Source organism: Branchiostoma belcheri, unplaced genomic scaffold (genome assembly GCF_001625305.1).
Source record: "Branchiostoma belcheri isolate BF01 breed outbred unplaced genomic scaffold, Haploidv18h27 scaffold887, whole genome shotgun sequence".
NCBI classification, from domain to species: domain Eukaryota; kingdom Metazoa; phylum Chordata; class Leptocardii; order Amphioxiformes; family Branchiostomatidae; genus Branchiostoma; species Branchiostoma belcheri.
This window is the reverse complement of record NW_017804561.1, coordinates 1-8,940: the sequence shown is the minus strand read 5'-3', so window position 1 is coordinate 8,940 and position 8,940 is coordinate 1. Positions and strand designations below refer to the sequence as shown.

Here is an 8,940-nt window from a genome sequence, read left to right as displayed (position 1 = left end):
TGCACAAGAACTATTTATTTGAAAAACAAACTTATATCAAGGTGAGACATCCAACAAAGATTCAAACCAAAGTGGGAATTAAATATAGGGTGTATACTTTCTTGTGGTTTGGAGACTTTCTTGCTTTCACATTTATTTTCTTTACAGAAATAGTCCCTAGACGTTTTTGCATATTGCCGGTACCTTTATGATGTTATCTCTTCCAATGCAGGACTATGGACATGAATGGGGAGTTTGAAACCAAGTCCTGGGTAGAAAGGATCATCATTATAGGCCTGCCAAAGGCTCCAACTACAGTCACTATAGATGGCGTCAGAGATATCAGTAAGTGGACTAATTTTTTAATGTTAAGTCGATGGAAGCGCTAGGTAAGAGGAAACTGGAAAACTTTCACTAGTTTCAGTGCAACAAGGCTTCGATGATCTACATGTATTTGACCATGGACCATCATTGAACAATGTGTTTCCTGTGATAAAATTCTAGTCCTCTAGTCCTGAACTGACCCAAATGGATTGGTATGACTTGGTTCATACAGTCATATTTTACACAGACCAAGCTGTTAGACATGTATTACACTCTTTATTCAAAAGAATTCATATTACATATATCTGGTTTCCTTTGTGCAGTGATAGACAAGAAGAACCTGGAGTTCCGCTACACGCCCGACACGCAGACTCTGGTGATCAGGAAACCAGCCGTCAACGTGGCACAGAACTGGAGCATCACCCTACAATAACCTGCCATGCTGCTACATGGGGGGGACAGGGGAGAGGGGCTCAGATCTTACTTATGTGGCAATAGATAATGACAAGTCCATATAGTTAACCCAGTTCTTGGCAGGCGTGGCTGGGATGAGATACCTTGTGTACTGAAGATGGACTTCTCAACTCAATATAATAAGGGGTCTTTAAACTTTTGTTTCTTGTTCAGTGTTCAGATTATACTCGTGCTGTCTACGAGAGATTGGTAGCATAACTAAATCTACCCATATAATGATTCTATTAAAAGTCTGAAACAGCAAATATCGGGCCTTGTCCATGACCAAGGCTACTCCTAGTATACTTAAGGTCCAAAAATGTCAGTATTCATGAAAACAATGTATTGAAGTGCCAGGTCCTTTGGTACTGGGATATTCCAATGATATAAAGTTTTTAAGAATTATTCATTCCAGAAAAAGCCTATGCCAAGTTATCTGCATTCAAATGTTAGTACATTAGCATTTGGTTGAACAAAGTAGAAGAACTATTTGGCACGCAGTGACACTATTATCACTAGCTGATTATTTGCTCAAAGTTGAGAATATAATGAAAAGACTTAACATCGTCTTTGGAAAATGAACTGTACTAGATGTATATTGCTTACTAGTACTAGTATTCTTGACAAATTTCTTTATTAGTATGATCAATGAATGTAAGATTAGCTTATCAATGGGTGTACAGAGTTGTATATGATTACTACTGGTGAATAGTTTTGGAAGTACATTAGGTAGGAACATTATCACACTTGTGTTTGTATTTCATGAAATTTGTTTATTAGGATTTGCCTTACTCTGCATTCACAGAGGTGTATTAGTATTACTCCATTTTGTATGGATGGAAATAATGTACAGTGTTAGGACAGATCCTCCATCAAAAGTAAAGTTTTTCACATAGATATGAAAGCAAAAAACACTGAATAGATAGCACAACAGTATAATGCATGTGTCATGGTATAGTAGTCTGAAGGTAAAACATTTTTATTGATTTGTGGCCTCAATGCAGTAAGTGTCAATGTATGTTACACATGCACTAAGCATGCATGATCTCTCATTGACTTGTTATGTGACATGCAGAGTATGGAACGATTAAAGCCAAACTTTGATAGATAATTACCAGTATCAAACTTTTGTCTGCAAGCCTGTTGTACCAATGTTTCCACATGACAGGGTAATAGTAAGCTTTGCTGCTTTGCCTCTTGTACAACATACATTGCATCACATACACAACACTGCCAATACACCAAAGTATTGTGTTGTACATGTGCTCAATCTTAGTACTGACAGTATATGAATATTTTTTTTGTGTGTGCAAGCAACAAAGGTTCTACTGGCATTTCTGTGGTCATACAATTTTGCCTTTGCAACTACAGTTTGACCTTTGTTATCAGCAATGATGTGTTATTTCTTTCGTGTCTAAAAGACAAATACATTTATCTCTGTTGTTGATAGTGGGAATTCCTTTGTCGCTCTGTATCTTTATTGCATTTTAGTGGCTGGAAAAGATATCAAGTTTATAATGTGTGAAAAATCTTATGGAGGAAATGGCATCTTTCTCTAGGACACCAGGAAACATCAACATTGTGATTCATAGGAATAAAATTGATAAATTTCTGTTTTACTTGAGAGGTGCTACTGGTAGTAAGCAGGTGATAAAACAACAACTGGTGTGTTTGCTCTTATGGTAGATAGTAACAAAAAAAAACCTCAGCACATTGCATGCTGCCCACATCTGTTACAACAAACTAACACTATGTGCAAAAAATATTAGAAAAGTGTCCCCTTCACTGTGTGGAGAAGCAAACACACATATTTTATCAATTCAAATTACAGGGAAACTGGCAAGTGTTTGATATGAAACAACAGTCCAATGTCCTTTTGTTTGTCAAGTAAACAAACTGGACAATAACTAATGCTTACTAACGTACAGTAAGTCACAACGTCAACACGTAGCTGAAGAGCCACATGTGTTTGCAAACACATTTGAGTTCAAATCTTACACAAACCCTGCACGTGTTTTTTGGTAATGACGTTCTGCATCTTTGGCAGTGTGACTAACATTATCTGTATAGTGTTGACTTCAAACTAACTTTTATAAGATAGCTTCTCATTGCCTGCATACACTGTCATGACTGTAGATCGTGTCCCAGGTGTTTTTAGTGTTTGTTGTAAGGAGGTAACGTTACTGTGTGCATAGCTCAAATGTAACCAGGCTTGTACATGGCGGGTACAACAAGGAATGTCAGAGAGAACTGCTTCAAAAGGGCAACTATTGAGATATTTGTGAACCTGATCAGGATGTTGTCCAGACTAAAAGTTGGTGACATGCTTAATTAGGAAATGTTAAATCACTGGAAAGCAGAAGTTCTTTGTTGAGCAGTGTACTACCTCAAAACTAGTTTCACAAAAGATTGGAGTCAACGTTATGTGAAGTATGTGGCAGTTCCTGTTCAATGGCTCTGTTTAGAGCTTTTGTGGCAAGGGAAGCCAAAACATAGCTTTGCATCCAGTAAAGACATGGTATGCAAGTACAAAGGTTTACTTTACTAAGCTTCCACAATGACACTACTGTTAAACACATCAAGGAGTGGCAAAACACACTCAGTGATGTGTTGAAAGTCACACCATCATTTCAAGGTTCTTGTACTAAATTTACACCCACAGTTTGATAATTAGTATGTCAAAAAGGGAGGTAACGTTACAAAATTCTCTTTGAGAAATGCACTTGACTTTGAGTTTAGTTTGGACATACTGTCAGCATGTTAAATTATGAGTGTGCTTTGTTTTGTTTATTTATTAATTTTTTTTAAATAAATTTCCCTATCTAGATGTGGTGTTATAATCTGGAAATTTTCTAAACTGGCTCTAAAGCGGACAGTTTCATTCATTTCAAGACCTTGGGTCAAAACTAAACCTGCCCAGATCTTTAATTGATGAATTGAGGAAATGGGTGTTTCATTTTACAAACACTCCTAGAAAACGCGGCTCCTCCCTTGTTTGCACTGGCTCCATGCCTGAGTATTGCTACAACCATGGTGGACACACCTTCCCACCCACCTGTTACATATATCAGATATCATGTAAACAAACCATTATCTGGGGGAACGTACCACGTTCTGGCGGGGGCGGGGTGACTTGTAAAAATCGCGTCAGTGGATTAACAGAAACTAATCACTGGTGTATCTTTTATGACTTTTCATACTACAAATCTTAATAAAATATGGAATAACATGTAGACTGTTCGGTTTAGTGTGATGTTGTATCTTATACTTTCTCGGCAGGTGTTCAGGGATCCCTAACAATTAGTTGACTCGTCCACTTCCGTTTCCGCCATGCTGTAGCGGGACCGCTATCAGGTGTGTGTGTGTACCTTAGTCCCCGTATAGAGTAGTTGCCCCCCGTCCGTCCATGTCGCCCTTTAGCGGTTCGGGTACACTTTTCCTTCGCGCTAGATAACGTATTAAGTCCCTGGATGTCGTACAAACACCGGAACAACTTCAACGACATCTGTGTCCGTCGGCCGCCCGTGGTGAGGAGACCTTTGGGGCAGAAGCCGCGCGCGAACGCCCCGTTCTGGGAGAGACAGGACTACAACACCATCAAGGCGGAATGTCTGCGGAAAGGAGAACTTTGGGTGGATCCAGAATTCCCCCCGGTTGCCAGCTCCCTTTTCCCGTCCCACGCCGGCAAATTGCCAAGAAATATCGTCTGGAAAAGACCATGGGTACGTTTTGGGGAAATTCACATTCTAAAGAAAATCTATGGCAAAAATAATATTTTTAAAATAATATTTTTTATACAAAGATTCATACAGTGTAAAAGATACAGTGTAGCGTTAATATGTTGTCTAAAGAAGACTTCATACTTAGGCAATAGGCTTTCTTCTGTATTGCCCTATTTAACACTCCTTAATTTTACCACAGTTGTACCTAATCTCCAAGCAGATCCTAGGGTGGCATAAGACAGTATCAAATTGGCCAGGCAGTATCCATTGGCCAGAGAGGGTCCAACGTGCCACCCATGGCATAGGACCCTCTCTGGCCAATACTTTGGATACAATGGATACTGTCTGGTCAATTTGACAATTGTCTTATGCCACCCTAGGATCTGCTTGGAGATTAAGTTGTACCCTCACACTTCGAAGTCAAAGGCTTTCATTGTGCAAATTCTGAGATGACCCCTTTATGTGCCCTTGCTAGAAAGAGCCAGATTAGCACTGATTACTTATTGTCATATATAAACTCACGAGGGACTCATCTTGTCACGATCGTGCCTCACCTTTATTGATCTTTTGACATACCAGTAATTATGCATTACATTTATTGATCTTACGATAGATCATAATTTGTAACGTTAGCACCATAAGTGCTGACAAGGCCTGTCCTGACATCACTGTCATTATAATAAAGCAAGGAGGTTACCTCCTTGACTTTAATAAAGTAACAGTTACTTTTAAGTAAGTCTTTCACCATCATACCGACCTCATTATCATAATTGTTTTATGTTAAAATTATATGAGTTGCATCTAATCACATGTATGTTTCTCTCTACTAACATTACCTAAAGGCCAAAAGTCATGAAAATGGATAAATGGATTCTGCTGTAATGTCGGGAATAAACAGACCTCTGCAGTTCCAGATAAATATGCCAGGAGGCAATCCTTCCACATACAGTAGTTATGCTGTTCAACTAAAACATAGTTATACAGTTGTATCTTGGATGCATCCAAATTGAGTCTTCCAACAATTTAATGCATTGGTGATCACTGAAATGCCACAGAACATTTAAATCAACCTATAAACGCAATGGCATTTATACAACTTCAGTACATATAGCTCAGTTTAGATTGGTCCATCCTCCCATGGCAGGGGCAGCGGCTCCGAATTAATTCTCCACCCCTTACCCCTGCCGTATAACGTGGCATCTTCTACTCTACGACCCCAGGAATATTAATATTCATGAGCTTGCCTTATTTGGCATGACCCCATTTCTGACTTGGGCGGCGAAGGGACGTCACCCTCCCCGCCGGCGACTCCGCCGCCGCCCGGTGACGAGCCCGTTAACGCGTTGGGGAGGCCGTGCGGGGCAAAGTCACCGAGTTAACACCTTCCCCGTGCTCGGCGGGATCCGCGCGCAGCCTCCAGCACACGCTAGCGCCCCGCCGACGCCCGCAGCGGCCTGCATCGCAAAAGTTCTCTTCCCGAGACGACGCCATGTTTGTTTTTATTTGTCACTGAATAGCCGACATGATTGGTTCCGATAGCTAGCGCATCTCATAAATATTAATGTAAAGTGCGTTGAAGATTTTCTCTGTGATACGTGATTGGCTGAGAGCGTGTCCCTGGAATCGGGTCGTAGAGTAGAAGATGCCACGTTATACGGCAGGGGTAAGGGGTGGAGAATTAATTCGGAGCCGCTGCCCCTGCCATGGGAGGATGGATTGGTCCAGTGAACAATTACACTTGCAGGTTGGAGGCTCAGTGTAGTAATAATAAATCATAGGTTCAACTTCATGTTACACAGGCGGTATTCATCAAATGGTTGTGAACAATTATGCATGTTGGAAGTTCTAAACAGGATCAGTGTAGCAAACACATCCAGTTTTGCAGATCATTAACCAATAGGGTTGACTGGGGACATGAGTGAGTTAGTAAAGGTCTTTGACCCAATAAAATCTGTTGGAGAAAGCATGATTGAATTAATCAATTAGCATACTTTGTCAACAACTCCTGTCTCAAACATTTCTTGGAATGCAACATTTCCATTGTCTGTTTACCTAATGATAAAGCCCCGAGCTGTTTGGGGCGAAACATAAAACACACCTGCAGCACTATAAACAGTCCCAACCTGGTCCAGCTCAGTTGGCGAGGTTGTTTTTTTTTCAACATGTGAAAAATATTTTGGGTTTACTAAAAAATTACCTTCTGTCTTCAACCAATTGTGTGATGTGACGTTTCTTTCACAAAAGGTGAGAATAAAGTATACTATTACAGTTACTGCAGTCCTACGAAGAGGACTATTTATCATGTCTAACGATGTTGCAAAACCGGTTTCTGTCTGTCAGTGGGCTCTTTGTAGTCATCCAGCCAATCTGAGGGCAGGCTGGGAGATAATTGGAGCTGGTGATGCGTGCCACCCTGAATAATTTAGAACCCTGCACAAAGCCTTTGTATATGCCTAACATCTGGGTAAAAGGGGTGGAGTCTAGTGAAGTCTCTAGAACCTGTCGTGATCCGCAACAGTCAGTAGTGGGTGTGAGCCGCACAACTTGTGGTCGGATTCAAGCACACAAGAACAGGTTTCATCCACCGACAACCTGAGGACAACTTTCCTTGCGAGGACTATCCATAGAGGAAGACAAGATGCCCAGGGCCCACCAGAAGACCTACGCACAGATCAAGGCTGAGTGCCTGGCCAGTGGGACGCTGTGGTCCGACCCAGAGTTTCCGCCGTGCGATGAGAAGATCTTTTTCTCCCAGAAGCCTCCCAAAAAGTTTGAGTGGAAGAGACCACATGTGGGTATACAGTACTGTATATAAGTTCTGGATAGCAGAACTGAGGCTGATTAAATGCTGTTGTCTGTATGACTTTTGACTGGCCTCTAACCAAGCAGATTGCATGCAGCATTTAACTTCTCATCTGCCATTGTCATGGAAAGGTCTTAGATGCCTTGGGGTGGCAAGGTTATTCACCCACTCTACATACAATGTGTGTGACCTTCTCTGCACTGCATTTGCACCAAAGGCCTTAGTGCTGCTTCTTAACAATGTGGATTAAGTAGGTCACTTCAAAAAGTTACCGTGACATGATATCCCAACTAGACATTAGTGTCCATAAGTCCTGACAGTCCTTGATTAACCGAGGTGTTCTTTCCAAATTGTTATAGACTGGACAAGAATGCTCTCTTTGTGTATAGTGTAGTTAAATGTTTGATAGTAGTGAACGTTTGATAAGTGTTTGATACATCAGATATGCCCCAGTCAAGGGTCCAGCGTAGTCCCCCCACCACCTGTTGTTTTCTTCCCATGTAGAGTCCATGGTAAGAATGCCCCTTGCAAGTTTTCCCTTTTGTGTGAACAACTGAAGCGGGATGACATTCTAGGGTTGGAGGCTGGAGCTCCTAATGCGTGCAATCTATGTTTCATCAGAAAATCGTGTAAGTTGCTAAAATTGCAAATAAGCGCTGCACCCCCCCCCCCTACAAAGAAAGCCGACCGCTCCCAGAACGCCTGCAAAGGAGGCTAATGAATCATTAGATAGTAAATTTGATACTTTCCCAAGTACATTACCAAGTACAAACTCTGTATTTTTGAACCTTAGATTAGATAGAATGGAAATGATTGTAACACATTGCTTATAACACAAGTATGTACACGTGTAGTGTAATGTCTCATCCGGCCCAGCCCTAGCAGGTCAGAAAAGGTTGCACGTGACATTTAACGATGTTGATCTACTAGTACTTTGTATGCAGGTATGCTTTGATGAAAGACTTAAAATTTGATTTCAACGAGACCACATATTGGTACATCTTGAGTTGTAACAAATTTTTGGACACAGAAAAGTACTGAACATTTACCATGTTTTGGTCAGTTCCACCAGAAATGAGATACATGGTCAACCTCATTATCTGAGTTACTGAAGTTGAACTAATGCCTCTACACCCTGGTGTTGTTGGAGCTTCTGTTCACACATCGCTCCAGGGTTCAGACTGAATCTTACAGGTGGTTGGAAACTGTTGAGAGCTCAAAGATTAGTTCAAAAAGCACCTTCTTCTTAATCTGCACACTACAAAGACACTACACTAAGTTTAGGAAGATTAGGCCACACCAATTTAATTTGTTGGTTCTCGGATTCGCCTCTTCGTTTTTTTCTGATTTGCAAAAAAAAAAAATTGATTCTGGTCCTGAATCAACTGAAAAATGCTCATGTTTTGCCCCCCAACAGTTGAGGAAAGTCCTTTTCTTCCTAGTTGTTACAGTTTTCCCATCTATCATTGCAGTGGTTTGATTAAAAGTTCAAAATTCAATGTTTAAATTTTAACCCAGCCTTTTGTGTTGACTTCATGGCTCATTTTGTAGCATTTAAGCCTATAATAGGATGCCTTAGACCTGTTTTTATTTTTATTTTTTTCGCCCTGTCACTTCATATTTTTTCTGAAAAAAATTCGAGAACCAACAAATTAAATT

The 8,940-nt window shown here is 40.6% G+C and overlaps 1 long non-coding RNA gene across 1 annotated transcript; it reads left to right on the top strand.

Moving 5' to 3' along the window:
* Positions 1-24: 24 nt before the first annotated feature.
* Positions 25-866, top strand: LOC109487454. The gene is made up of 3 exons (XR_002141249.1): positions 25-41; positions 212-324; positions 627-866. It is a non-coding gene; the product is annotated as an uncharacterized LOC109487454 (long non-coding RNA).
* The last annotated feature ends 8,074 nt before the right edge of the window (positions 867-8,940 follow it).